The sequence below is a fragment of the Ambystoma mexicanum genome, chromosome 11, assembly GCF_040938575.1.
Source record: "Ambystoma mexicanum isolate Mex_15411 chromosome 11, UKY_AmexF1_1, whole genome shotgun sequence".
NCBI lineage: Eukaryota > Metazoa > Chordata > Amphibia > Caudata > Ambystomatidae > Ambystoma > Ambystoma mexicanum.
The window spans coordinates 1,482,896,296-1,482,919,360 of record NC_090934.1 but is presented as its reverse complement, the minus strand read 5'-3'; positions in this window follow the sequence as shown (position 1 = coordinate 1,482,919,360).

Genomic DNA, 23,065 nt, shown 5'->3' with positions numbered 1-23,065 from the left:
TGATACAATCAGGTGTCAAGTCAGTAGCAGAGAGTAAGAGAGCTGCAACAGAGAAAGCGCTGATACAATCAGGTGTCAAGTCAGTAGCAGAGAGTAAGAGAGCTGCAACAGAGAAAGCGCTGATACAATCAGGTGGCAAGTCAGTAGCAGAGAGTAAGAGAGCTGCAACAGAGAAAGCGCTGATACAATCAGGTGTCAAGTCAGTAGCAGAGAGTAAGAGAGCTGCAACAGAGAAAGCGCTGATACAATCAGGTGTCAAGTCAGTAGCAGAGAGCAAGAGAGCTGCAACAGAGAAAGCGCTGATACAATCAGGTGTCAAGTCAGTAGCAGAGAGCAAGAGAGCTGCAACAGAGAAAGCGCTGATACAATCAGGTGTCAAGTCAGTAGCAGAGAGTAAGAGAGCTGCAACAAAGAAAGCGCTGATACAATCAGGTGTCAAGTCAGTAGCAGAGAGTAAGAGAGCTGCAACAGAGAAAGCGCTGATACAATCAGGTGTCAAGCCAGTAGCAGAGAGTAAGAGAGCTGCAACAGAGAAAGCGCTGATACAATCAGGTGTCAAGTCAGTAGCAGAGAGTAAGAGAGCTGCAACAGAGAAAGCGCTGATACAATCAGATGTCAAATCAGTAGCAGAAAGTAAGAGAGCTGCAACAGAGAAAGCGCTGATACAATCAGGTGGCAAGTCAGTAGCAGAGAGTAAGAGAGCTGCAACAGAGAAAGCGCTGATACAATCAGGTGGCAAGTCAGTAGCAGAGAGTCAGAGAGCTGCAACAGAGAAAGCGCTGATACAATCAGGTGGCAAGTCAGTAGCAGAGAGTAAGAGAGCTGCAACAGAGAAAGCGCTGATACAATCAGGTGGCAAGTCAGTAGCAGAGAGTCAGAGAGCTGCAACAGAGAAAGCACTGATACAATCAGGTGGCAAGTCAGTAGCAGAGAGTAAGAGAGCTGCAACAGAGAAAGCGCTGATACATTCAGGTGTAAAGTCAGTAGCAGAGAGTAAGAGAGCTGCAACAGAGAAAGCGCTGATACAATCAGGTGTCAAGTCAGTAGCAGAGAGTAAGAGAGCTGCAACAGAGAAAGCGCTGATACAATCGGGTGGCAAGTCAGTAGCAGAGAGTAAGAGAGCTGCAACAGAGAAAGCGCTGATACAATCGGGTGGCAAGTCAGTAGCAGAGAGTCAGAGAGCTGCAACAGAGAAAGCACTGATACAATCAGGTGTCAAGTCAGTAGCAGAAAGTAAGAGAGCTGCAACAGAGAAAGCGCTGATACAATCAGGTGGCAAGTCAGTAGCAGAGAGTCAGAGAGCTGCAACAGAGAAAGCGCTGATACAATCAGGTGTCAAGTCAGTAGCAGAGAGTAAGAGAGCTGCAACAGAGAAAGCGCTGATACAATCAGGTGTCAAGTCAGTAGCAGAGAGTAAGAGAGCTGCAACAGAGAAAGCGCTGATACAATCAGGTGTCAAGTCAGTAGCAGAGAGTAAGAGAGCTGCAACAGAGAAAGCGCTGATACAATCAGGTGGCAAGTCAGTAGCAGAGAGTAAGAGAGCTGCAACAGAGAAAGCGCTGATACAATCAGGTGTCAAGTCAGTAGCAGAGAGCAAGAGAGCTGCAACAGAGAAAGCGCTGATACAATCAGGTGTCAAGTCAGTAGCAGAGAGCAAGAGAGCTGCAACAGAGAAAGCGCTGATACAATCAGGTGTCAAGTCAGTAGCAGAGAGCAAGAGAGCTGCAACAAAGAAAGCGCTGATACAATCAGGTGTCAAGTCAGTAGCAGAGAGTAAGAGAGCTGCAACAAAGAAAGCGCTGATACAATCAGGTGTCAAGTCAGTAGCAGAGAGTAAGAGAGCTGCAACAGAGAAAGCGCTGATACAATCAGGTGGCAAGTCAGTAGCAGAGAGTAAGAGAGCTGCAACAGAGAAAGCGCTGATACAATCAGGTGTCAAGTCAGTAGCAGAAAGTAAGAGAGCTGCAACAGAGAAAGCACTGATACAATCAGGTGGCAAGTCAGTAGCAGAGAGTAAGAGAGCTGCAACAGAGAAAGAGAGTAAGAGAGCTGCAACAGAGAAAGCGCTGATACAATCAGGTGGCAAGTCAGTAGCAGAGAGTAAGAGAGCTGCAACAGAGAAAGCGCTGATAGAATCAGGTGGCAAGTCAGTAGCAGAGAGTAAGAGAGCTGCAACAGAGAAAGCGCTGATACAATCAGGTGGAAAATCAGTAGCAGAGAGTAAGAGAGCTGCAACAGAGAAAGCGCTGATACAATCAGGTGTCAAGTCAGTAGCAGAGAGTCAGAGAGCTGCAACAAAGAAAGCGCTGATACAATCAGGTGACAAATCAGTAGCAGAAAGTAAGAGAGCTGCAACAGAGAAAGCGCTGATAGAATCAGGTGGCAAGTCAGTAACAGAAAGTAAGAGAGCTGCAACAGAGAAAGTGCTGATACAATCAGGTGGCAAGTCAGTAGCAGAGAGTCAGAGAGCTGCAACAGAGAAAGCGCTGATACAATCAGGTGTCAAGTCAGTAGCAGTGAGTCAGAGAGCTGCAACAGAGAAAGCGCTGATACAATCAGGTGTCAAGTCAGTAGCAGAAAGTAAGAGAGCTGCAACAGAGAAAGCGCTGATACAATCAGGTGGCAAGTCAGTAGCAGAGAGTAAGAGAGCTGCAACAGAGAAAGCGCTGATACAATCAGGTGTCAAGTCACTAGCAGAGAGTAAGAGAGCTGCAACAGAGAAAGCGCTGATACAATCAGGTGTCAAGTCAGTAGCAGAGAGTAAGAGAGCTGCAACAGAGAAAGCGCTGATACAATCGGGTGGCAAGTCAGTAGCAGAGAGTCAGAGAGCTGCAACAGAGAAAGCGCTGATACAATCGGGTGGCAAGTCAGTAGCAGAGAGTCAGAGAGCTGCAACAGAGAAAGCGCTGATACAATCAGGTGTCAAGTCAGTAGCAGAAAGTAAGAGAGCTGCAACAGAGAAAGCACTGATACAATCAGGTGTCAAGTCAGTAGCAGAGAGTCAGAGAGCTGCAACAGAGAAAGTGCTGATACAATCAGGTGACAAATCAGTAGCAGAAAGTAAGAGAGCTGCAACAGAGAAAGTGCTGATACAATCAGGTGGCAAGTCAGTAGCAGAAAGAGAGCTGCAACAGAGAAAGTGCTGATAGAATCAGGTGGCAAGTCAGTAGCAGAGAGTCAGAGAGCTGCAACAGAGAAAGCGCTGATACAATCAGGTGTCAAGTCAGTAGCAGAGAGTCAGAGAGCTGCAACAGAGAAAGCGCTGATACAATCAGGTGTCAAGTCATTAGCAGAGAGTAAGAGAGCTGCAACAGAGAAAGCGCTGATACAATCAGGTGTCAAGTCAGTAGCAGAGAGTAAGAGAGCTGCAACAGAGAAAGCGCTGATACAATCAGGTGGCAAGTCAGTAGCAGAGAGTAAGAGAGCTGCAACAGAGAAAGCGCTGATACAATCAGGTGTCAAGTCAGTAGCAGAGAGTAAGAGAGCTGCAACAGAGAAAGCGCTGATACAATCAGGTGTCAAGTCAGTAGCAGAGAGCAAGAGAGCTGCAACAGAGAAAGCGCTGATACAATCAGGTGTCAAGTCAGTAGCAGAGAGCAAGAGAGCTGCAACAGAGAAAGCGCTGATACAATCAGGTGTCAAGTCAGTAGCAGAGAGCAAGAGAGCTGCAACAAAGAAAGCGCTGATACAATCAGGTGTCAAGTCAGTAGCAGAGAGTAAGAGAGCTGCAACAGAGAAAGCGCTGATACAATCAGGTGTCAAGTCAGTAGCAGAGAGTAAGAGAGCTGCAACAGAGAAAGCGCTGATACAATCAGGTGTCAAGTGTCAAGTCAGTAGCAGAGAGTAAGAGAGCTGCAACAGAGAAAGCGCTGATACAATCAGGTGTCAAATCAGTAGCAGAAAGTAAGAGAGCTGCAACAGAGAAAGCGCTGATACAATCAGGTGGCAAGTCAGTAGCAGAGAGTCAGAGAGCTGCAACAGAGAAAGCGCTGATACAATCAGGTGGCAAGTCAGTAGCAGAGAGTAAGAGAGCTGCAACAGAGAAAGCGCTGATACAATCAGGTGTAAAGTCAGTAGCAGAGAGTAAGAGAGCTGCAACAGAGAAAGCGCTGATACAATCAGGTGTCAAGTCAGTAGCAGAGAGTAAGAGAGCTGCAACAGAGAAAGCGCTGATACAATCGGGTGGCAAGTCAGTAGCAGAGAGTCAGAGAGCTGCAACAGAGAAAGCACTGATACAATCAGGTGTCAAGTCAGTAGCAGAAAGTAAGAGAGCTGCAACAGAGAAAGCGCTGATACAATCAGGTGGCAAGTCAGTAGCAGAGAGTCAGAGAGCTGCAACAGAGAAAGCGCTGATACAATCAGGTGTCAAGTCAGTAGCAGAGAGTAAGAGAGCTGCAACAGAGAAAGCGCTGATACAATCAGGTGTCAAGTCAGTAGCAGAGAGTAAGAGAGCTGCAACAGAGAAAACGCTGATACAATCAGGTGTCAAGTCAGTAGCAGAGAGTAAGAGAGCTGCAACAGAGAAAGCGCTGATACAATCAGGTGGCAAGTCAGTAGCAGAGAGTAAGAGAGCTGCAACAGAGAAAGCGCTGATACAATCAGGTGTCAAGTCAGTAGCAGAGAGTAAGAGAGCTGCAACAGAGAAAGCGCTGATACAATCAGGTGTCAAGTCAGTAGCAGAGAGCAAGAGAGCTGCAACAGAGAAAGCGCTGATACAATCAGGTGTCAAGTCAGTAGCAGAGAGCAAGAGAGCTGCAACAAAGAAAGCGCTGATACAATCAGGTGGCAAGTCAGTAGCAGAGAGCAAGAGAGCTGCAACAGAGAAAGCGCTGATACAATCAGGTGGCAAGTCAGTAGCAGAGAGTCAGAGAGCTGCAACAGAGAAAGCGCTGATACAATCAGGTGTCAAGTCAGTAGCAGAGAGTAAGAGAGCTGCAACAGAGAAAGCGCTGATACAATCAGGTGTCAAGTCAGTAGCAGAGAGTAAGAGAGCTGCAACAGAGAAAGCGCTGATACAATCAGGTGGCAAGTCAGTAGCAGAGAGTAAGAGAGCTGCAACAGAGAAAGCGCTGATACAATCAGGTGTCAAGTCAGTAGCAGAGAGTAAGAGAGCTGCAACAGAGAAAGCGCTGATACAATCAGGTGTCAAGTCAGTAGCAGAGAGTAAGAGAGCTGCAACAGAGAAAGCGCTGATACAATCAGGTGTCAGGTCAGTAGCAGAGAGTAAGAGAGCTGCAACAGAGAAAGCGCTGATACAATCAGGTGTCAAGTCAGTAGCAGAGAGTAAGAGAGCTGCAACAGAGAAAGCGCTGATACAATCAGGTGTCAAGTCAGTAGCAGAGAGTAAGAGAGCTGCAACAGAGAAAGCGCTGATACAATCAGGTGTCAAGTCAGTAGCAGAGAGCAAGAGAGCGGCAACAGAGAAAGCGCTGATACAATCAGGTGTCAAGTCAGTAGCAGAGAGCAAGAGAGCTGCAACAGAGAAAGCGCTGATACAATCAGGTGTCAAGTCAGTAGCAGAGAGCAAGAGAGCTGCAACAGAGAAAGCGCTGATACAATCAGGTGTCAAGTCAGTAGCAGAGAGCAAGAGAGCTGCAACAGAGAAAGCGCTGATACAATCAGGTGTCAAGTCAGTAGCAGAGAGTAAGAGAGCTGCAACAGAGAAAGCGCTGATACAATCAGGTGTCAAGTCAGTAGCAGAGAGTAAGAGAGCTGCAACAGAGAAAGCGCTGATACAATCAGGTGTCAAATCAGTAGCAGAAAGTAAGAGAGCTGCAACAGAGAAAGCGCTGATACAATCAGGTGGCAAGTCAGTAGCAGAGAGTCAGAGAGCTGCAACAGAGAAAGCGCTGATACAATCAGGTGGCAAGTCAGTAGCAGAGAGTCAGAGAGCTGCAACAAAGAAAGCGCTGATACAATCAGGTGTCAAATCAGTAGCAGAAAGTAAGAGAGCTGCAACAAAGAAAGCGCTGATACAATCAGGTGTCAAATCAGTAGCAGAAAGTAAGAGAGCTGCAACAGAGAAAGCGCTGATACAATCAGGTGACAAATCAGTTGCAGAAAGAGAGCTGCAACAGAGAAAGCGCTGATACAATCAGGTGTCAAGTCAGTAGCAGAGAGTCAGAGAGCTGCAACAAAGAAAGCGCTGATACAATCAGGTGACAAATCAGTAGCAGAAAGTAAGAGAGCTGCAACAGAGAAAGCGCTGATAGAATCAGGTGGCAAGTCAGTAGCAGAAAGTAAGAGAGCTGCAACAGAGAAAGTGCTGATAGAATCAGGTGGCAAGTCAGTAGCAGAGAGTCAGAGAGCTGCAACAGAGAAAGCGCTGATACAATCAGGTGTCAAGTCAGTAGCAGAAAGTAAGAGAGCTGCAACAGAGAAAGCGCTGATACAATCAGGTGTCAAGTCAGTAGCAGAGAGTAAGAGAGCTGCAACAGAGAAAGCGCTGATACAATCAGGTGTCAAGTCAGTAGCAGAGAGTAAGAGAGCTGCAACAGAGAAAGCGCTGATACAATCAGGTGTCAAGTCAGTAGCAGAGAGTAAGAGAGCTGCAACAGAGAAAGCGCTGATACAATCAGGTGGCAAGTCAGTAGCAGAGAGTAAGAGACCTGCAACAGAGAAAGCGCTGATACAATCAGGTGTCAAGTCAGTAGCAGAGAGTAAGAGAGCTGCAACAGAGAAAGCGCTGATACAATCAGGTGTAAAGTCAGTAGCAGAGAGTAAGAGAGCTGCAACAGAGAAAGCGCTGATACAATCAGGTGTCAAGTCAGTAGCAGAGAGTAAGAGAGCTGCAACAGAGAAAGCGCTGATACAATCAGGTGTCAAGTCAGTAGCAGAGAGTAAGAGAGCTGCAACAGAGAAAGCGCTGATACAATCAGGTGTCAAGTCAGTAGCAGAGAGCAAGAGAGCTGCAACAGAGAAAGCGCTGATACAATCAGGTGTCAAGCCAGTAGCAGAGAGCAAGAGAGCTGCAACAGAGAAAGCGCTGATACAATCAGGTGTCAAGTCAGTAGCAGAGAGCAAGAGAGCTGCAACAAAGAAAGCGCTGATACAATCAGGTGTCAAGTCAGTAGCAGAGAGTAAGAGAGCTGCAACAGAGAAAGCGCTGATACAATCAGGTGGCAAGTCAGTAGCAGAGAGTCAGAGAGCTGCAACAGAGAAAGCACTGATACAATCAGGTGGCAAGTCAGTAGCAGAGAGTAAGAGAGCTGCAACAGAGAAAGCGCTGATACATTCAGGTGTAAAGTCAGTAGCAGAGAGTAAGAGAGCTGCAACAGAGAAAGCGCTGATACAATCAGGTGTCAAGTCAGTAGCAGAGAGTAAGAGAGCTGCAACAGAGAAAGCGCTGATACAATCGGGTGGCAAGTCAGTAGCAGAGAGTCAGAGAGCTGCAACAGAGAAAGCACTGATACAATCAGGTGTCAAGTCAGTAGCAGAAAGTAAGAGAGCTGCAACAGAGAAAGCGCTGATACAATCAGGTGGCAAGTCAGTAGCAGAGAGTCAGAGAGCTGCAACAGAGAAAGCGCTGATACAATCAGGTGTCAAGTCAGTAGCAGAGAGTAAGAGAGCTGCAACAGAGAAAGCGCTGATACAATCAGGTGTCAAGTCAGTAGCAGAGAGTAAGAGAGCTGCAACAGAGAAAGCGCTGATACAATCAGGTGTCAAGTCAGTAGCAGAGAGTAAGAGAGCTGCAACAGAGAAAGCGCTGATACAATCAGGTGGCAAGTCAGTAGCAGAGAGTAAGAGAGCTGCAACAGAGAAAGCGCTGATACAATCAGGTGGCAAGTCAGTAGCAGAGAGTCAGAGAGCTGCAACAAAGAAAGCGCTGATACAATCAGGTGACAAATCAGTAGCAGAAAGTAAGAGAGCTGCAACAGAGAAAGCGCTGATAGAATCAGGTGGCAAGTCAGTAGCAGAGAGTAAGAGAGCTGCAACAGAGAAAGCGCTGATACAATCAGGTGGAAAATCAGTAGCAGAGAGTAAGAGAGCTGCAACAGAGAAAGCGCTGATACAATCAGGTGTCAAGTCAGTAGCAGAGAGTCAGAGAGCTGCAACAAAGAAAGCGCTGATACAATCAGGTGACAAATCAGTAGCAGAAAGTAAGAGAGCTGCAACAGAGAAAGCGCTGATAGAATCAGGTGGCAAGTCAATAGCAGAAAGTAAGAGAGCTGCAACAGAGAAAGTGCTGATACAATCAGGTGGCAAGTCAGTAGCAGAGAGTCAGAGAGCTGCAACAGAGAAAGCGCTGATACAATCAGGTGTCAAGTCAGTAGCAGTGAGTCAGAGAGCTGCAACAGAGAAAGCGCTGATACAATCAGGTGTCAAGTCAGTAGCAGAAAGTAAGAGAGCTGCAACAGAGAAAGCGCTGATACAATCAGGTGGCAAGTCAGTAGCAGAGAGTAAGAGAGCTGCAACAGAGAAAGCGCTGATACAATCAGGTGTCAAGTCACTAGCAGAGAGTAAGAGAGCTGCAACAGAGAAAGCGCTGATACAATCAGGTGTCAAGTCAGTAGCAGAGAGTAAGAGAGCTGCAACAGAGAAAGCGCTGATACAATCGGGTGGCAAGTCAGTAGCAGAGAGTCAGAGAGCTGCAACAGAGAAAGCGCTGATACAATCGGGTGGCAAGTCAGTAGCAGAGAGTCAGAGAGCTGCAACAGAGAAAGCGCTGATACAATCAGGTGTCAAGTCAGTAGCAGAAAGTAAGAGAGCTGCAACAGAGAAAGCACTGATACAATCAGGTGTCAAGTCAGTAGCAGAGAGTCAGAGAGCTGCAACAGAGAAAGTGCTGATACAATCAGGTGACAAATCAGTAGCAGAAAGTAAGAGAGCTGCAACAGAGAAAGTGCTGATACAATCAGGTGGCAAGTCAGTAGCAGAAAGAGAGCTGCAACAGAGAATGTGCTGATAGAATCAGGTGGCAAGTCAGTAGCAGAGAGTCAGAGAGCTGCAACAGCGAAAGCGCTGATACAATCAGGTGTCAAGTCAGTAGCAGAGAGTCAGAGAGCTGCAACAGAGAAAGCGCTGATACAATCAGGTGTCAAGTCATTAGCAGAGAGTAAGAGAGCTGCAACAGAGAAAGCGCTGATACAATCAGGTGTCAAGTCAGTAGCAGAGAGTAAGAGAGCTGCAACAGAGAAAGCGCTGATACAATCAGGTGGCAAGTCAGTAGCAGAGAGTAAGAGAGCTGCAACAGAGAAAGCGCTGATACAATCAGGTGTCAAGTCAGTAGCAGAGAGTAAGAGAGCTGCAACAGAGAAAGCGCTGATACAATCAGGTGTCAAGTCAGTAGCAGAGAGCAAGAGAGCTGCAACAGAGAAAGCGCTGATACAATCAGGTGTCAAGTCAGTAGCAGAGAGCAAGAGAGCTGCAACAGAGAAAGCGCTGATACAATCAGGTGTCAAGTCAGTAGCAGAGAGCAAGAGAGCTGCAACAAAGAAAGCGCTGATACAATCAGGTGTCAAGTCAGTAGCAGAGAGTAAGAGAGCTGCAACAGAGAAAGCGCTGATACAATCAGGTGTCAAGTCAGTAGCAGAGAGTAAGAGAGCTGCAACAGAGAAAGCGCTGATACAATCAGGTGTCAAGTGTCAAGTCAGTAGCAGAGAGTAAGAGAGCTGCAACAGAGAAAGCGCTGATACAATCAGGTGTCAAATCAGTAGCAGAAAGTAAGAGAGCTGCAACAGAGAAAGCGCTGATACAATCAGGTGGCAAGTCAGTAGCAGAGAGTCAGAGAGCTGCAACAGAGAAAGCGCTGATACAATCAGGTGGCAAGTCAGTAGCAGAGAGTAAGAGAGCTGCAACAGAGAAAGCGCTGATACAATCAGGTGTAAAGTCAGTAGCAGAGAGTAAGAGAGCTGCAACAGAGAAAGCGCTGATACAATCGGGTGTCAAGTCAGTAGCAGAGAGTAAGAGAGCTGCAACAGAGAAAGCGCTGATACAATCGGGTGGCAAGTCAGTAGCAGAGAGTCAGAGAGCTGCAACAGAGAAAGCGCTGATACAATCAGGTGTCAAGTCAGTAGCAGAAAGTAAGAGAGCTGCAACAGAGAAAGCGCTGATACAATCAGGTGGCAAGTCAGTAGCAGAGAGTCAGAGAGCTGCAACAGAGAAAGCGCTGATACAATCAGGTGTCAAGTCAGTAGCAGAGAGTAAGAGAGCTGCAACAGAGAAAGCGCTGATACAATCAGGTGTCAAGTCAGTAGCAGAGAGTAAGAGAGCTGCAACAGAGAAAACGCTGATACAATCAGGTGTCAAGTCAGTAGCAGAGAGTAAGAGAGCTGCAACAGAGAAAGCGCTGATACAATCAGGTGGCAAGTCAGTAGCAGAGAGTAAGAGAGCTGCAACAGAGAAAGCGCTGATACAATCAGGTGTCAAGTCAGTAGCAGAGAGTAAGAGAGCTGCAACAGAGAAAGCGCTGATACAATCAGGTGTCAAGTCAGTAGCAGAGAGCAAGAGAGCTGCAACAGAGAAAGCGCTGATACAATCAGGTGTCAAGTCAGTAGCAGAGAGCAAGAGAGCTGCAACAGAGAAAGCGCTGATACAATCAGGTGTCAAGTCAGTAGCAGAGAGCAAGAGAGCTGCAACAAAGAAAGCGCTGATACAATCAGGTGTCAAGTCAGTAGCAGAGAGCAAGAGAGCTGCAACAGAGAAAGCGCTGATACAATCAGGTGGCAAGTCAGTAGCAGAGAGCCAGAGAGCTGCAACAGAGAAAGCGCTGATACAATCAGGTGTCAAGTCAGTAGCAGAGAGCAAGAGAGCTGCAACAGAGAAAGCGCTGATACAATCAGGTGTCAAGTCAGTAGCAGAGAGTAAGAGAGCTGCAACAGAGAAAGCGCTGATACAATCAGGTGTCAAGTCAGTAGCAGAGAGTAAGAGAGCTGCAACAGAGAAAGCGCTGATACAATCAGGTGGCAAGTCAGTAGCAGAGAGTAAGAGAGCTGCAACAGAGAAAGCGCTGATACAATCAGGTGTCAGGTCAGTAGCAGAGAGTAAGAGAGCTGCAACAGAGAAAGCGCTGATACAATCAGGTGTCAGGTCAGTAGCAGAGAGTAAGAGAGCTGCAACAGAGAAAGCGCTGATACAATCAGGTGTCAGGTCAGTAGCAGAGAGTAAGAGAGCTGCAACAGAGAAAGCGCTGATACAATCAGGTGGCAAGTCAGTAGCAGAGAGTAAGAGAGCTGCAACAGAGAAAGCGCTGATACAATCAGGTGTCAAGTCAGTAGCAGAGAGTAAGAGAGCTTCAACAGAGAAAGCGCTGATACAATCAGGTGTCAAGTCAGTAGCAGAGAGCAAGAGAGCTGCAACAGAGAAAGCGCTGATACAATCAGGTGTCAAGTCAGTAGCAGAGAGCAAGAGAGCTGCAACAGAGAAAGCGCTGATACAATCAGGTGTCAAGTCAGTAGCAGAGAGTAAGAGAGCTGCAACAAAGAAAGCGCTGATACAATCAGGTGTCAAGTCAGTAGCAGAGAGTAAGAGAGCTGCAACAGAGAAAGCGCTGATACAATCAGGTGTCAAGTCAGTAGCAGAGAGTAAGAGAGCTGCAACAGAGAAAGCGCTGATACAATCAGGTGTCAAGTCAGTAGCAGAGAGTAAGAGAGCTGCAACAGAGAAAGCGCTGATACAATCAGGTGTCAAATCAGTAGCAGAAAGTAAGAGAGCTGCAACAGAGAAAGCGCTGATACAATCAGGTGGCAAGTCAGTAGCAGAGAGTCAGAGAGCTGCAACAGAGAAAGCGCTGATACAATCAGGTGGCAAGTCAGTAGCAGAGAGTCAGAGAGCTGCAACAAAGAAAGCGCTGATACAATCAGGTGTCAAATCAGTAGCAGAAAGTAAGAGAGCTGCAACAGAGAAAGCGCTGATACAATCAGGTGACAAATCAGTTGCAGAAAGAGAGCTGCAACAGAGAAAGCGCTGATACAATCAGGTGTCAAGTCAGTAGCAGAGAGTCAGAGAGCTGCAACAAAGAAAGCGCTGATACAATCAGGTGACAAATCAGTAGCAGAAAGTAAGAGAGCTGCAACAGAGAAAGCGCTGATAGAATCAGGTGGCAAGTCAGTAGCAGAAAGTAAGAGAGCTGCAACAGAGAAAGCGCTGATAGAATCAGGTGGCAAGTCAGTAGCAGAGAGTCAGAGAGCTGCAACAGAGAAAGCACTGATACAATCAGGTGTCAAGTCAGTAGCAGAAAGTAAGAGAGCTGCAACAGAGAAAGCGCTGATACAATCAGGTGGCAAGTCAGTAGCAGAGAGTCAGAGAGCTGCAACAGAGAAAGCGCTGATACAATCAGGTGTCAAGTCAGTAGCAGAGAGTAAGAGAGCTGCAACAGAGAAAGCGCTGATACAATCAGGTGTCAAGTCAGTAGCAGAGAGTAAGAGAGCTGCAACAGAGAAAGCGCTGATACAATCAGGTGTCAAGTCAGTAGCAGAGAGTAAGAGAGCTGCAACAGAGAAAGCGCTGATACAATCAGGTGGCAAGTCAGTAGCAGAGAGTAAGAGACCTGCAACAGAGAAAGCGCTGATACAATCAGGTGTCAAGTCAGTAGCAGAGAGTAAGAGAGCTGCAACAGAGAAAGCGCTGATACAATCAGGTGTAAAGTCAGTAGCAGAGAGTAAGAGAGCTGCAACAGAGAAAGCGCTGATACAATCAGGTGTCAAGTCAGTAGCAGAGAGTAAGAGAGCTGCAACAGAGAAAGCGCTGATACAATCAGGTGTCAAGTCAGTAGCAGAGAGTAAGAGAGCTGCAACAGAGAAAGCGCTGATACAATCAGGTGTCAAGTCAGTAGCAGAGAGCAAGAGAGCTGCAACAGAGAAAGCGCTGATACAATCAGGTGTCAAGCCAGTAGCAGAGAGTAAGAGAGCTGCAACAGAGAAAGCGCTGATACAATCAGGTGTCAAGTCAGTAGCAGAGAGTAAGAGAGCTGCAACAGAGAAAGCGCTGATATAATCAGGTGTCAAGTCAGTAGCAGAGAGTAAGAGAGCTGCAACAGAGAAAGCGCTGATACAATCAGGTGTCAAGTCAGTAGCAGAGAGTAAGAGAGCTGCAACAGAGAAAGCGCTGATACAATCAGGTGTCAAGTCAGTAGCAGAGAGTAAGAGAGCTGCAACAGAGAAAGCGCTGATACAATCAGGTGTCAAATCAGTAGCAGAAAGTAAGAGAGCTGCAACAGAGAAAGCGCTGATACAATCAGGTGGCAAGTCAGTAGCAGAGTGTCAGAGAGCTGCAACAAAGAAAGCGCTGATACAATCAGGTGTCAAATCAGTAGCAGAAAGTAAGAGAGCTGCAACAGAGAAAGCGCTGATACAATCAGGTGACAAATCAGTTGCAGAAAGAGAGCTGCAACAGAGAAAGCGCTGATACAATCAGGTGTCAAGTCAGTAGCAGAGAGTCAGAGAGCTGCAACAAAGAAAGCGCTGATACAATCAGGTGACAAATCAGTAGCAGAAAGTAAGAGAGCTGCAACAGAGAAAGCGCTGATACAATCAGGTGGCAAGTCAGTAGCAGAGAGTAAGAGAGCTGCAACAGAGAAAGCACTGATACAATCAGGTGTCAAGTCAGTAGCAGAGAGTCAGAGAGCTGCAACAGAGAAAGTGCTGATACAATCAGGTGACAAATCAGTAGCAGAAAGTAAGAGAGCTGCAACAGAGAAAGTGCTGATAGAATCAGGTGGCAAGTCAGTAGCAGAGAGTCAGAGAGCTGCAACAGAGAAAGCGCAGATACAATCAGGTGGCAAGTCAGTAGCAGAGAGTAAGAGAGCTGCAACAGAGAAAGCGCTGATACAATCAGGTGTCAAGTCAGTAGCAGAGAGTAAGAGAGCTGCAACAGAGAAAGCGCTGATACAATCAGGTGTCAAGTCAGTAGCAGAGAGTAAGAGAGCTGCAACAGAGAAAGCGCTGATACAATCAGGTGGCAAGTCAGTAGCAGAGAGTAAGAGACCTGCAACAGAGAAAGCGCTGATACAATCAGGTGTCAAGTCAGTAGCAGAGAGTAAGAGAGCTGCAACAGAGAAAGCGCTGATACAATCAGGTGTAAAGTCAGTAGCAGAGAGTAAGAGAGCTGCAACAGAGAAAGCGCTGATACAATCAGGTGTCAAGTCAGTAGCAGAGAGTAAGAGAGCTGCAACAGAGAAAGCGCTGATACAATCAGGTGTCAAGTCAGTAGCAGAGAGTAAGAGAGCTGCAACAGAGAAAGCGCTGATACAATCAGGTGTCAAGTCAGTAGCAGAGAGCAAGAGAGCTGCAACAGAGAAAGCGCTGATACAATCAGGTGTCAAGCCAGTAGCAGAGAGTAAGAGAGCTGCAACAGAGAAAGCGCTGATACAATCAGGTGTCAAGTCAGTAGCAGAGAGTAAGAGAGCTGCAACAGAGAAAGCGCTGATATAATCAGGTGTCAAGTCAGTAGCAGAGAGTAAGAGAGCTGCAACAGAGAAAGCGCTGATACAATCAGGTGTCAAGTCAGTAGCAGAGAGTAAGAGAGCTGCAACAGAGAAAGCGCTGATACAATCAGGTGTCAAGTCAGTAGCAGAGAGTAAGAGAGCTGCAACAGAGAAAGCGCTGATACAATCAGGTGTCAAATCAGTAGCAGAAAGTAAGAGAGCTGCAACAGAGAAAGCGCTGATACAATCAGGTGGCAAGTCAGTAGCAGAGTGTCAGAGAGCTGCAACAAAGAAAGCGCTGATACAATCAGGTGTCAAATCAGTAGCAGAAAGTAAGAGAGCTGCAACAGAGAAAGCGCTGATACAATCAGGTGACAAATCAGTTGCAGAAAGAGAGCTGCAACAGAGAAAGCGCTGATACAATCAGGTGTCAAGTCAGTAGCAGAGAGTCAGAGAGCTGCAACAAAGAAAGCGCTGATACAATCAGGTGACAAATCAGTAGCAGAAAGTAAGAGAGCTGCAACAGAGAAAGCGCTGATACAATCAGGTGGCAAGTCAGTAGCAGAGAGTAAGAGAGCTGCAACAGAGAAAGCACTGATACAATCAGGTGTCAAGTCAGTAGCAGAGAGTCAGAGAGCTGCAACAGAGAAAGTGCTGATACAATCAGGTGACAAATCAGTAGCAGAAAGTAAGAGAGCTGCAACAGAGAAAGTGCTGATAGAATCAGGTGGCAAGTCAGTAGCAGAGAGTCAGAGAGCTGCAACAGAGAAAGCGCAGATACAATCAGGTGGCAAGTCAGTAGCAGAGAGTAAGAGAGCTGCAACAGAGAAAGCGCTGATACAATCAGGTGTCAAGTCAGTAGCAGAAAGTAAGAGAGCTGCAACAGAGAAAGCGCTGATACAATCAGGTGGCAAGTCAGTAGCAGTGAGTCAGAGCTGCAACAGAGAAAGCGCTGATACAATCAGGTGTCAAGTCAGTAGCAGAGAGTAAGAGAGCTGCAACAGAGAAAGCGCTAATACAATCAGGTGTCAAGTCAGTAGCAGAGAGTAAGAGAGCTGCAACAGAGAAAGCGCTGATACAATCAGGTGTCAAGTCACTAGCAGAGAGTAAGAGAGCTGCAACAGAGAAAGCGCTGATACAATCAGGTGTCAAGTCACTAGCAGAGAGTAAGAGAGCTGCAACAGAGAAAGCGCTGATACAATCAGGTGGCAAGTCAGTAGCAGAGAGTAAGAGAGCTGCAACAGAGAAAGCGCTGATACAATCAGGTGTCAAGTCAGTAGCAGAGAGTAAGAGAGCTGCAACAGAGAAAGCGCTGATACAATCAGGTGTCAAGTCAGTAGCAGAGAGCAAGAGAGCTGCAACAGAGAAAGCGCTGATACAATCAGGTGTCAAGTCAGTAGCAGAGAGCAAGAGAGCTGCAACAGAGAAAGCGCTGATACAATCAGGTGTCAAGTCAGTAGCAGAGAGTAAGAGAGCTGCAACAGAGAAAGCGCTGATACAATCAGGTGTCAAGTCAGTAGCAGAGAGTAAGAGAGCTGCAACAGAGAAAGCGCTGATACAATCAGGTGTCAAGTCAGTAGCAGAGAGTAAGAGAGCTGCAACAGAGAAAGCGCTGATACAATCAGGTGTCAAGTTAGTAGCAGAGAGTAAGAGAGCTGCAACAGAGAAGCGCTGATACAATCAGGTGTCAAATCAGTTGCAGAAAGTAAGAGAGCTGCAACAGAGAAAGCGCTGATACAATCAGGTGGCAAGTCAGTAGCAGAGAGTCAGAGAGCTGCAACAGAGAAAGCGCTGATACAATCAGGTGGCAAGTTAGTAGCAGAGAGTCAGAGAGCTGCAACAGAGAAAGCGCTGATACAATCAGGTGGCAAGTTAGTAGCAGAGAGTCAGAGAGCTGCAACAGAGAAAGCGCTGATACAATCAGGTGTCAAGTCAGTAGCAGAGAGTAAGAGAGCTGCAACAGAGAAAGCGCTGATACAATCAGGTGGCAAGTCAGTAGCAGAGAGTAAGAGAGCTGCAACAAAGAAAGCGCTGATACAATCAGGTGTCAAATCAGTAGCAGAAAGTAAGAGAGCTGCAACAGAGAAAGCGCTGATACAATCAGGTGACAAATCAGTTGCAGAAAGAGAGCTGCAACAGAGAAAGCGCTGATACAATCAGGTGTCAAGTCAGTAGCAGAGAGTCAGAGAGCTGCAACAAAGAAAGCGCTGATACAATCAGGTGACAAATCAGTAGCAGAAAGTAAGAGAGCTGCAACAGAGAAAGCGCTGATAGAATCAGGTGGCAAGTCAGTAGCAGAGAGTCAGAGAGCTGCAACAGAGAAAGCGCTGATACAATCAGGTGGCAAGTCAGTAGCAGAGAGTAAGAGAGCTGCAACAGAGAAAGCGCTGATACAATCGGGTGTCAAGTCAGTAGCAGAGAGTAAGAGAGCTGCAACAGAGAAAGCGCTGATACAATCGGGTGGCAAGTCAGTAGCAGAGAGTCAGAGAGCTGCAACAGAGAAAGCGCTGATACAATCAGGTGTCAAGTCAGTAGCAGAAAGTAAGAGAGCTGCAACAGAGAAAGCGCTGATACAATCAGGTGGCAAGTCAGTAGCAGAGAGTAAGAGAGCTGCAACAGAGAAAGCGCTGATACAATCAGGTGTCAAGTCAGTAGCAGAGAGTAAGAGAGCTGCAACAGAGAAAGCGCTGATACAATTGGGTGGCAAGTCAGTAGCAGAGAGTCAGAGAGCTGCAACAGAGAAAGCGCTGATACAATCGGGTGGCAAGTCAGTAGCAGAAAGTAAGAGAGCTGCAACAGATAAAGCGCTGATACAATCAGGTGGCAAGTCAGTAGCAGAGAGTAAGAGAGCTGCAACAGAGAAAGCGCTGATACAATCAGGTGGCAAGTCAGTAGCAGAGAGTAAGAGAGCTGCAACAGAGAAAGCGCTGATACAATCGGGTGGCAAGTCAGTAGCAGAGAGTCAGAGAGCTGCAACAGAGAAAGCGCTGATACAATCGGGTGGCAAGTCAGTAGCAGAGAGTCAGAGAGCTGCAACAGAGAAAGCGCTGATACAATCAGGTGTCAAGTCAGTAGCAGAAAGTAAGAGAGCTGCAACAGAGAAAGCGCTGATACAATCGGGTGTCAAGTCAGTAGCAGAGAGTCAGAGAGCTGGAACAAAGAAAGCGCTGATACAATCGGGTGACAAATCAGTAGCAGAAAGTAAGAGAGCTGCAACAGAGAAAGCGCTGATAGAATCGGGTGGCAAGTCAGTAGCAGAGAGTCAGAGAGCTGCAACAGAGAAAGCGCTGATACAATCAGGTGACAAGTCAGTAGCAGAGAGTAAGAGAGCTGCAACAGAGAAAGCCCTGATACAATCGGGTGGCAAGTCAGTAGCAGAGAGTAAGAGAGCTGCAACAGAGAAAGCGCTGATACAATCGGGTGGCAAGTCAGTAGCAGAGAGTCAGAGAGCTGCAACAGAGAAAGCGCTGATACAATCGGGTGGCAAGTCAGTAGCAGAGAGTCAGAGAGCTGCAACAGAGAAAGCGCTGATACAATCAGGTGGCAAGTCAGTAGCAGAAAGTAAGAGAGCTGCAACAGAGAAAGCGCTGATACAATCAGGTGTCAAGTCAGTAGCAGAGAGTAAGAGAGCTGCAACAGAGAAAGCGCTAATACAATCAGGTGTCAAGTCAGTAGCAGAGAGTAAGAGAGCTGCAACAGAGAAAGCGCTGATACAATCAGGTGTCAAGTCACTAGCAGAGAGTAAGAGAGCTGCAACAGAGAAAGCGCTGATACAATCAGGTGTCAAGTCACTAGCAGAGAGTAAGAGAGCTGCAACAGAGAAAGCGCTGATACAATCAGGTGGCAAGTCAGTAGCAGAGAGTAAGAGAGCTGCAACAGAGAAAGCGCTGATACAATCAGGTGTCAAGTCAGTAGCAGAGAGTAAGAGAGCTGCAACAGAGAAAGCGCTGATACAATCAGGTGTCAAGTCAGTAGCAGAGAGCAAGAGAGCTGCAACAGAGAAAGCGCTGATACAATCAGGTGTCAAGTCAGTAGCAGAGAGTAAGAGAGCTGCAACAGAGAAAGCGCTGATACAATCAGGTGTCAAGTCAGTAGCAGAGAGTAAGAGAGCTGCAACAGAGAAAGCGCTGATACAATCAGGTGTCAAGTCAGTAGCAGAGAGTAAGAGAGCTGCAACAGAGAAAGCGCTGATACAATCAGGTGTCAAGTCAGTAGCAGAGAGTAAGAGAGCTGCAACAGAGAAAGCGCTGATACAATCAGGTGTCAAGTCAGTAGCAGAGAGTAAGAGAGCTGCAACAGAGAAAGCGCTGATACAATCAGGTGTCAAATCAGTTGCAGAAAGTAAGAGAGCTGCAACAGAGAAAGCGCTGATACAATCAGGTGGCAAGTCAGTAGCAGAGAGTCAGAGAGCTGCAACAGAGAAAGCGCTGATACAATCAGGTGGCAAGTTAGTAGCAGAGAGTCAGAGAGCTGCAACAGAGAAAGCGCTGATACAATCAGGTGGCAAGTCAGTAGCAGAGAGTCAGAGAGCTGCAACAGAGAAAGCGCTGATACAATCAGGTGTCAAGTCAGTAGCAGAGAGTAAGAGAGCTGCAACAGAGAAAGCGCTGAAACAATCAGGTGGCAAGTCAGTAGCAGAGAGTAAGAGAGCTGCAACAAAGAAAGCGCTGATACAATCAGGTGTCAAATCAGTAGCAGAAAGTAAGAGAGCTGCAACAGAGAAAGCGCTGATACAATCAGGTGACAAATCAGTTGCAGAAAGAGAGCTGCAACAGAGAAAGCGCTGATACAATCAGGTGTCAAGTCAGTAGCAGAGAGTCAGAGAGCTGCAACAAAGAAAGCGCTGATACAATCAGGTGACAAATCAGTAGCAGAAAGTAAGAGAGCTGCAACAGAGAAAGCGCTGATAGAATCAGGTGGCAAGTCAGTAGCAGAGAGTCAGAGAGCTGCAACAGAGAAAGCGCTGATACAATCAGGTGGCAAGTCAGTAGCAGAGAGTAAGAGAGCTGCAACAGAGAAAGCGCTGATACAATCGGGTGTCAAGTCAGTAGCAGAGAGTAAGAGAGCTGCAACAGAGAAAGCGCTGATACAATCGGGTGGCAAGTCAGTAGCAGAGAGTCAGAGAGCTGCAACAGAGAAAGCGCTGATACAATCAGGTGTCAAGTCAGTAGCAGAAAGTAAGAGAGCTGCAACAGAGAAAGCGCTGATACAATCAGGTGGCAAGTCAGTAGCAGAGAGTAAGAGAGCTGCAACAGAGAAAGCGCTGATCCAATCAGGTGTCAAGTCAGTAGCAGAGAGTAAGAGAGCTGCAACAGAGAAAGCGCTGATACAATCGGGTGGCAAGTCAGTAGCAGAGAGTCAGAGAGCTGCAACAGAGAAAGCGCTGATACAATCGGGTGGCAAGTCAGTAGCAGAAAGTAAGAGAGCTGCAACAGATAAAGCGCTGATACAATCAGGTGGCAAGTCAGTAGCAGAGAGTAAGAGAGCTGCAACAGAGAAAGCGCTGATACAATCAGGTGGCAAGTCAGTAGCAGAGAGTAAGAGAGCTGCAACAGAGAAAGCGCTGATACAATCGGGTGGCAAGTCAGTAGCAGAGAGTCAGAGAGCTGCAACAGAGAAAGCGCTGATACAATCGGGTGGCAAGTCAGTAGCAGAGAGTCAGAGAGCTGCAACAGAGAAAGCGCTGATACAATCAGGTGTCAAGTCAGTAGCAGAAAGTAAGAGAGCTGCAACAGAGAAAGCGCTGATACAATCGGGTGTCAAGTCAGTAGCAGAGAGTCAGAGAGCTGGAACAAAGAAAGCGCTGATACAATCGGGTGACAAATCAGTAGCAGAAAGTAAGAGAGCTGCAACAGAGAAAGCGCTGATAGAATCGGGTGGCAAGTCAGTAGCAGAGAGTCAGAGAGCTGCAACAGAGAAAGCGCTGATACAATCAGGTGACAAGTCAGTAGCAGAGAGTAAGAGAGCTGCAACAGAGAAAGCCCTGATACAATCGGGTGGCAAGTCAGTAGCAGAGAGTAAGAGAGCTGCAACAGAGAAAGCGCTGATACAATCGGGTGGCAAGTCAGTAGCAGAGAGTCAGAGAGCTGCAACAGAGAAAGCGCTGATACAATCGGGTGGCAAGTCAGTAGCAGAGAGTCAGAGAGCTGCAACAGAGAAAGCGCTGATACAATCAGGTGGCAAGTCAGTAGCAGAAAGTAAGAGAGCTGCAACAGAGAAAGCGCTGATACAATCAGGTGGCAAGTCAGTAGCAGAGAGTCAGAGAGCTGCAACAGAGAAAGCGCTGATACAATCAGGTGTCAAGTCAGTAGCAGAGAGTAAGAGAGCTGCAACAGAGAAAGCGCTGATACAATCAGGTGAAAAGTCAGTAGCAGAGAGTAAGAGAGCTGCAACAGAGAAGGCGCTGATACAATCAGGTGGCAAGTCAGTAGCAGAGAGTAAGAGAGCTGCAACAGAGAAAGCGCTGATACAATCAGGTGGCAAGTCAGTAGCAGAGAGTAAGAGAGATGCAACAGAGAAAGCGCTGATACAATCAGGTGTCAAGTCAGTAGCAGAGAGTAAGAGAGCTGCAACAGAGAAAGCGCTGATACAATCAGGTGTCAAGTCAGTAGCAGAGAGTAAGAGAGCTGCAACAGAGAAAGCGCTGATACAATCAGATGTCAAGTCAGTAGCAGAGAGTAAGAGAGCTGCAACAGAGAAAGCTCTGATACAATCAGGTGTCAAGTCAGTAGCAGAGAGTAAGAGAGCTGCAACAGAGAAAGCGCTGATACAATCAGGTGTCAAGTCAGTAGCAGAGAGTAAGAGAGCTGCAACAGAGAAAGCGCTGATACAATCAGGTGTCAAGTCAGTAGCAGAGAGTAAGAGAGCTGCAACAGAGAAAGCGCTGATACAATCAGGTGTCAAGTCAGTAGCAGAGAGTAAGAGAGCTGCAACAGAGAAAGCGCTGATACAATCAGGTGTCAAGTCAGTAGCAGAGAGTAAGAGAGCTGCAACAGAGAAAGCGCTGATACAATCAGGTGTCAAGTCAGTAGCAGAGAGTAAGAGAGCTGCAACAGAGAAAGCGCTGATACAATCAGGTGTCAAGTCAGTAGCAGAGAGTAAGAGAGCTGCAACAGAGAAAGCGCTGATACAATCAGGTGTCAAGTCAGTAGCAGAGAGTAAGAGAGCTGCAACAGAGAAAGCGCTGATACAATCAGGTGTCAAGCCATTAGCAGAGAGTAAGAGAGCTGCAACAGAGAAAGCGCTGATACAATCAGGTGTCAAGTCAGTAGCAGAGAGTAAGAGAGCTGCAACAGAGAAAGCGCTGATACAATCAGGTGTCAAGTCAGTAGCAGAGAGTAAGAGAGCTGCAACAGAGAAAGCGCTGATACAATCAGGTGTCAAGTCAGTAGCAGAGAGTAAGAGAGCTGCAACAGAGAAAGCGCTGATACAATCAGGTGTCAAGTCAGTAGCAGAGAGTAAGAGAGCTGCAACAGAGAAAGCGCTGATACAATCAGATGTCAAGTCAGTAGCAGAGAGTAAGAGAGCTGCAACAGAGAAAGCGCTGATACAATCAGGTGTAAAGTCAGTAGCAGAGAGTAAGAGAGCTGCAACAGAGAAAGCGCTGATACAATCAGGTGTCAAGTCAGTAGCAGAGAGTAAGAGAGCTGCAACAGAGAAAGCGCTGATACAATCAGGTGTCAAGTCAGTAGCAGAGAGTAAGAGAGCTGCAACAGAGAAAGCGCTGATACAATCAGGTGTCAAGTCAGTAGCAGAGAGTAAGAGAGCTGCAACAGAGAAAGCGCTGATACAATCAGGTGTCAAGTCAGTAGCAGAGAGTAAGAGAGCTGCAACAGAGAAAGCGCTGATACAATCAGGTGTCAAGTCAGTAGCAGAGAGTAAGAGACCTGGAACAGAGAAAGCGCTGATACAATCAGGTGTCAAGTCAGTAGCAGAGAGTAAGAGAGCTGCAACAGAGAAAGCGCTGATACAATCAGGTGGCAAGTCAGTAGCAGAGAGTAAGAGAGCTGCAACAGAGAAAGCGCTGATACAATCAGGTGGCAAGTCAGTAGCAGAGAGTAAGAGAGCTGCAACAGAGAAAAGGATGTATTAAGGAAGGGGTGGTAACAAAAGGTGGTTAAGGAAGAAAGCAGGAGGCAATGCTTGCAACAACAGGAAATGAAGGTGGTGTCAAGGGAGAGGTGGCAACATCACAGAAAGAAGGCGGCAGTGAGGAGAAGGCGTTTATAAAAGCACAAAACTAGTTTAGGAAGGTACTGGCGGGTCGGATGAGGTGTAGGCTGGCACAGACGGTGCGAGGAGTAATGAAAGCAGGACAGGGAAGGACAGCAGAAACATAGAAGAGGAAAGGGCACAATCGAAGGACAGTCTCTCTCTCTCTTTCTCTCTCCCTCTTTCTCTCTGTCTCTCTCTCTTTCTCTCTCTCCGCCTCTCTCTCTCTCTCTCTCTCTCTCTAACTCTGTCTCTCTCACTGTCTCTCACTGTCTCTCTCTCTCTCCCCCTCTCTCTCTCTGTCTCTCACTCTCACTCACTCTCTGTCTCTCTCTCTCTGTCTCAGTCTCTCTCGCTCTCTCTCTCTCCCTCTCTCTCTCTCTTTCTCTGTCTCTCTCTGTCTATCTCTCTCTGTCTCTCTCTCTTTCTCTCTCTGTCTCTTTCTCTCTGTCTCTCACTCTCACTCACTCTCTCTCTGTCTCTCTCTCTCTG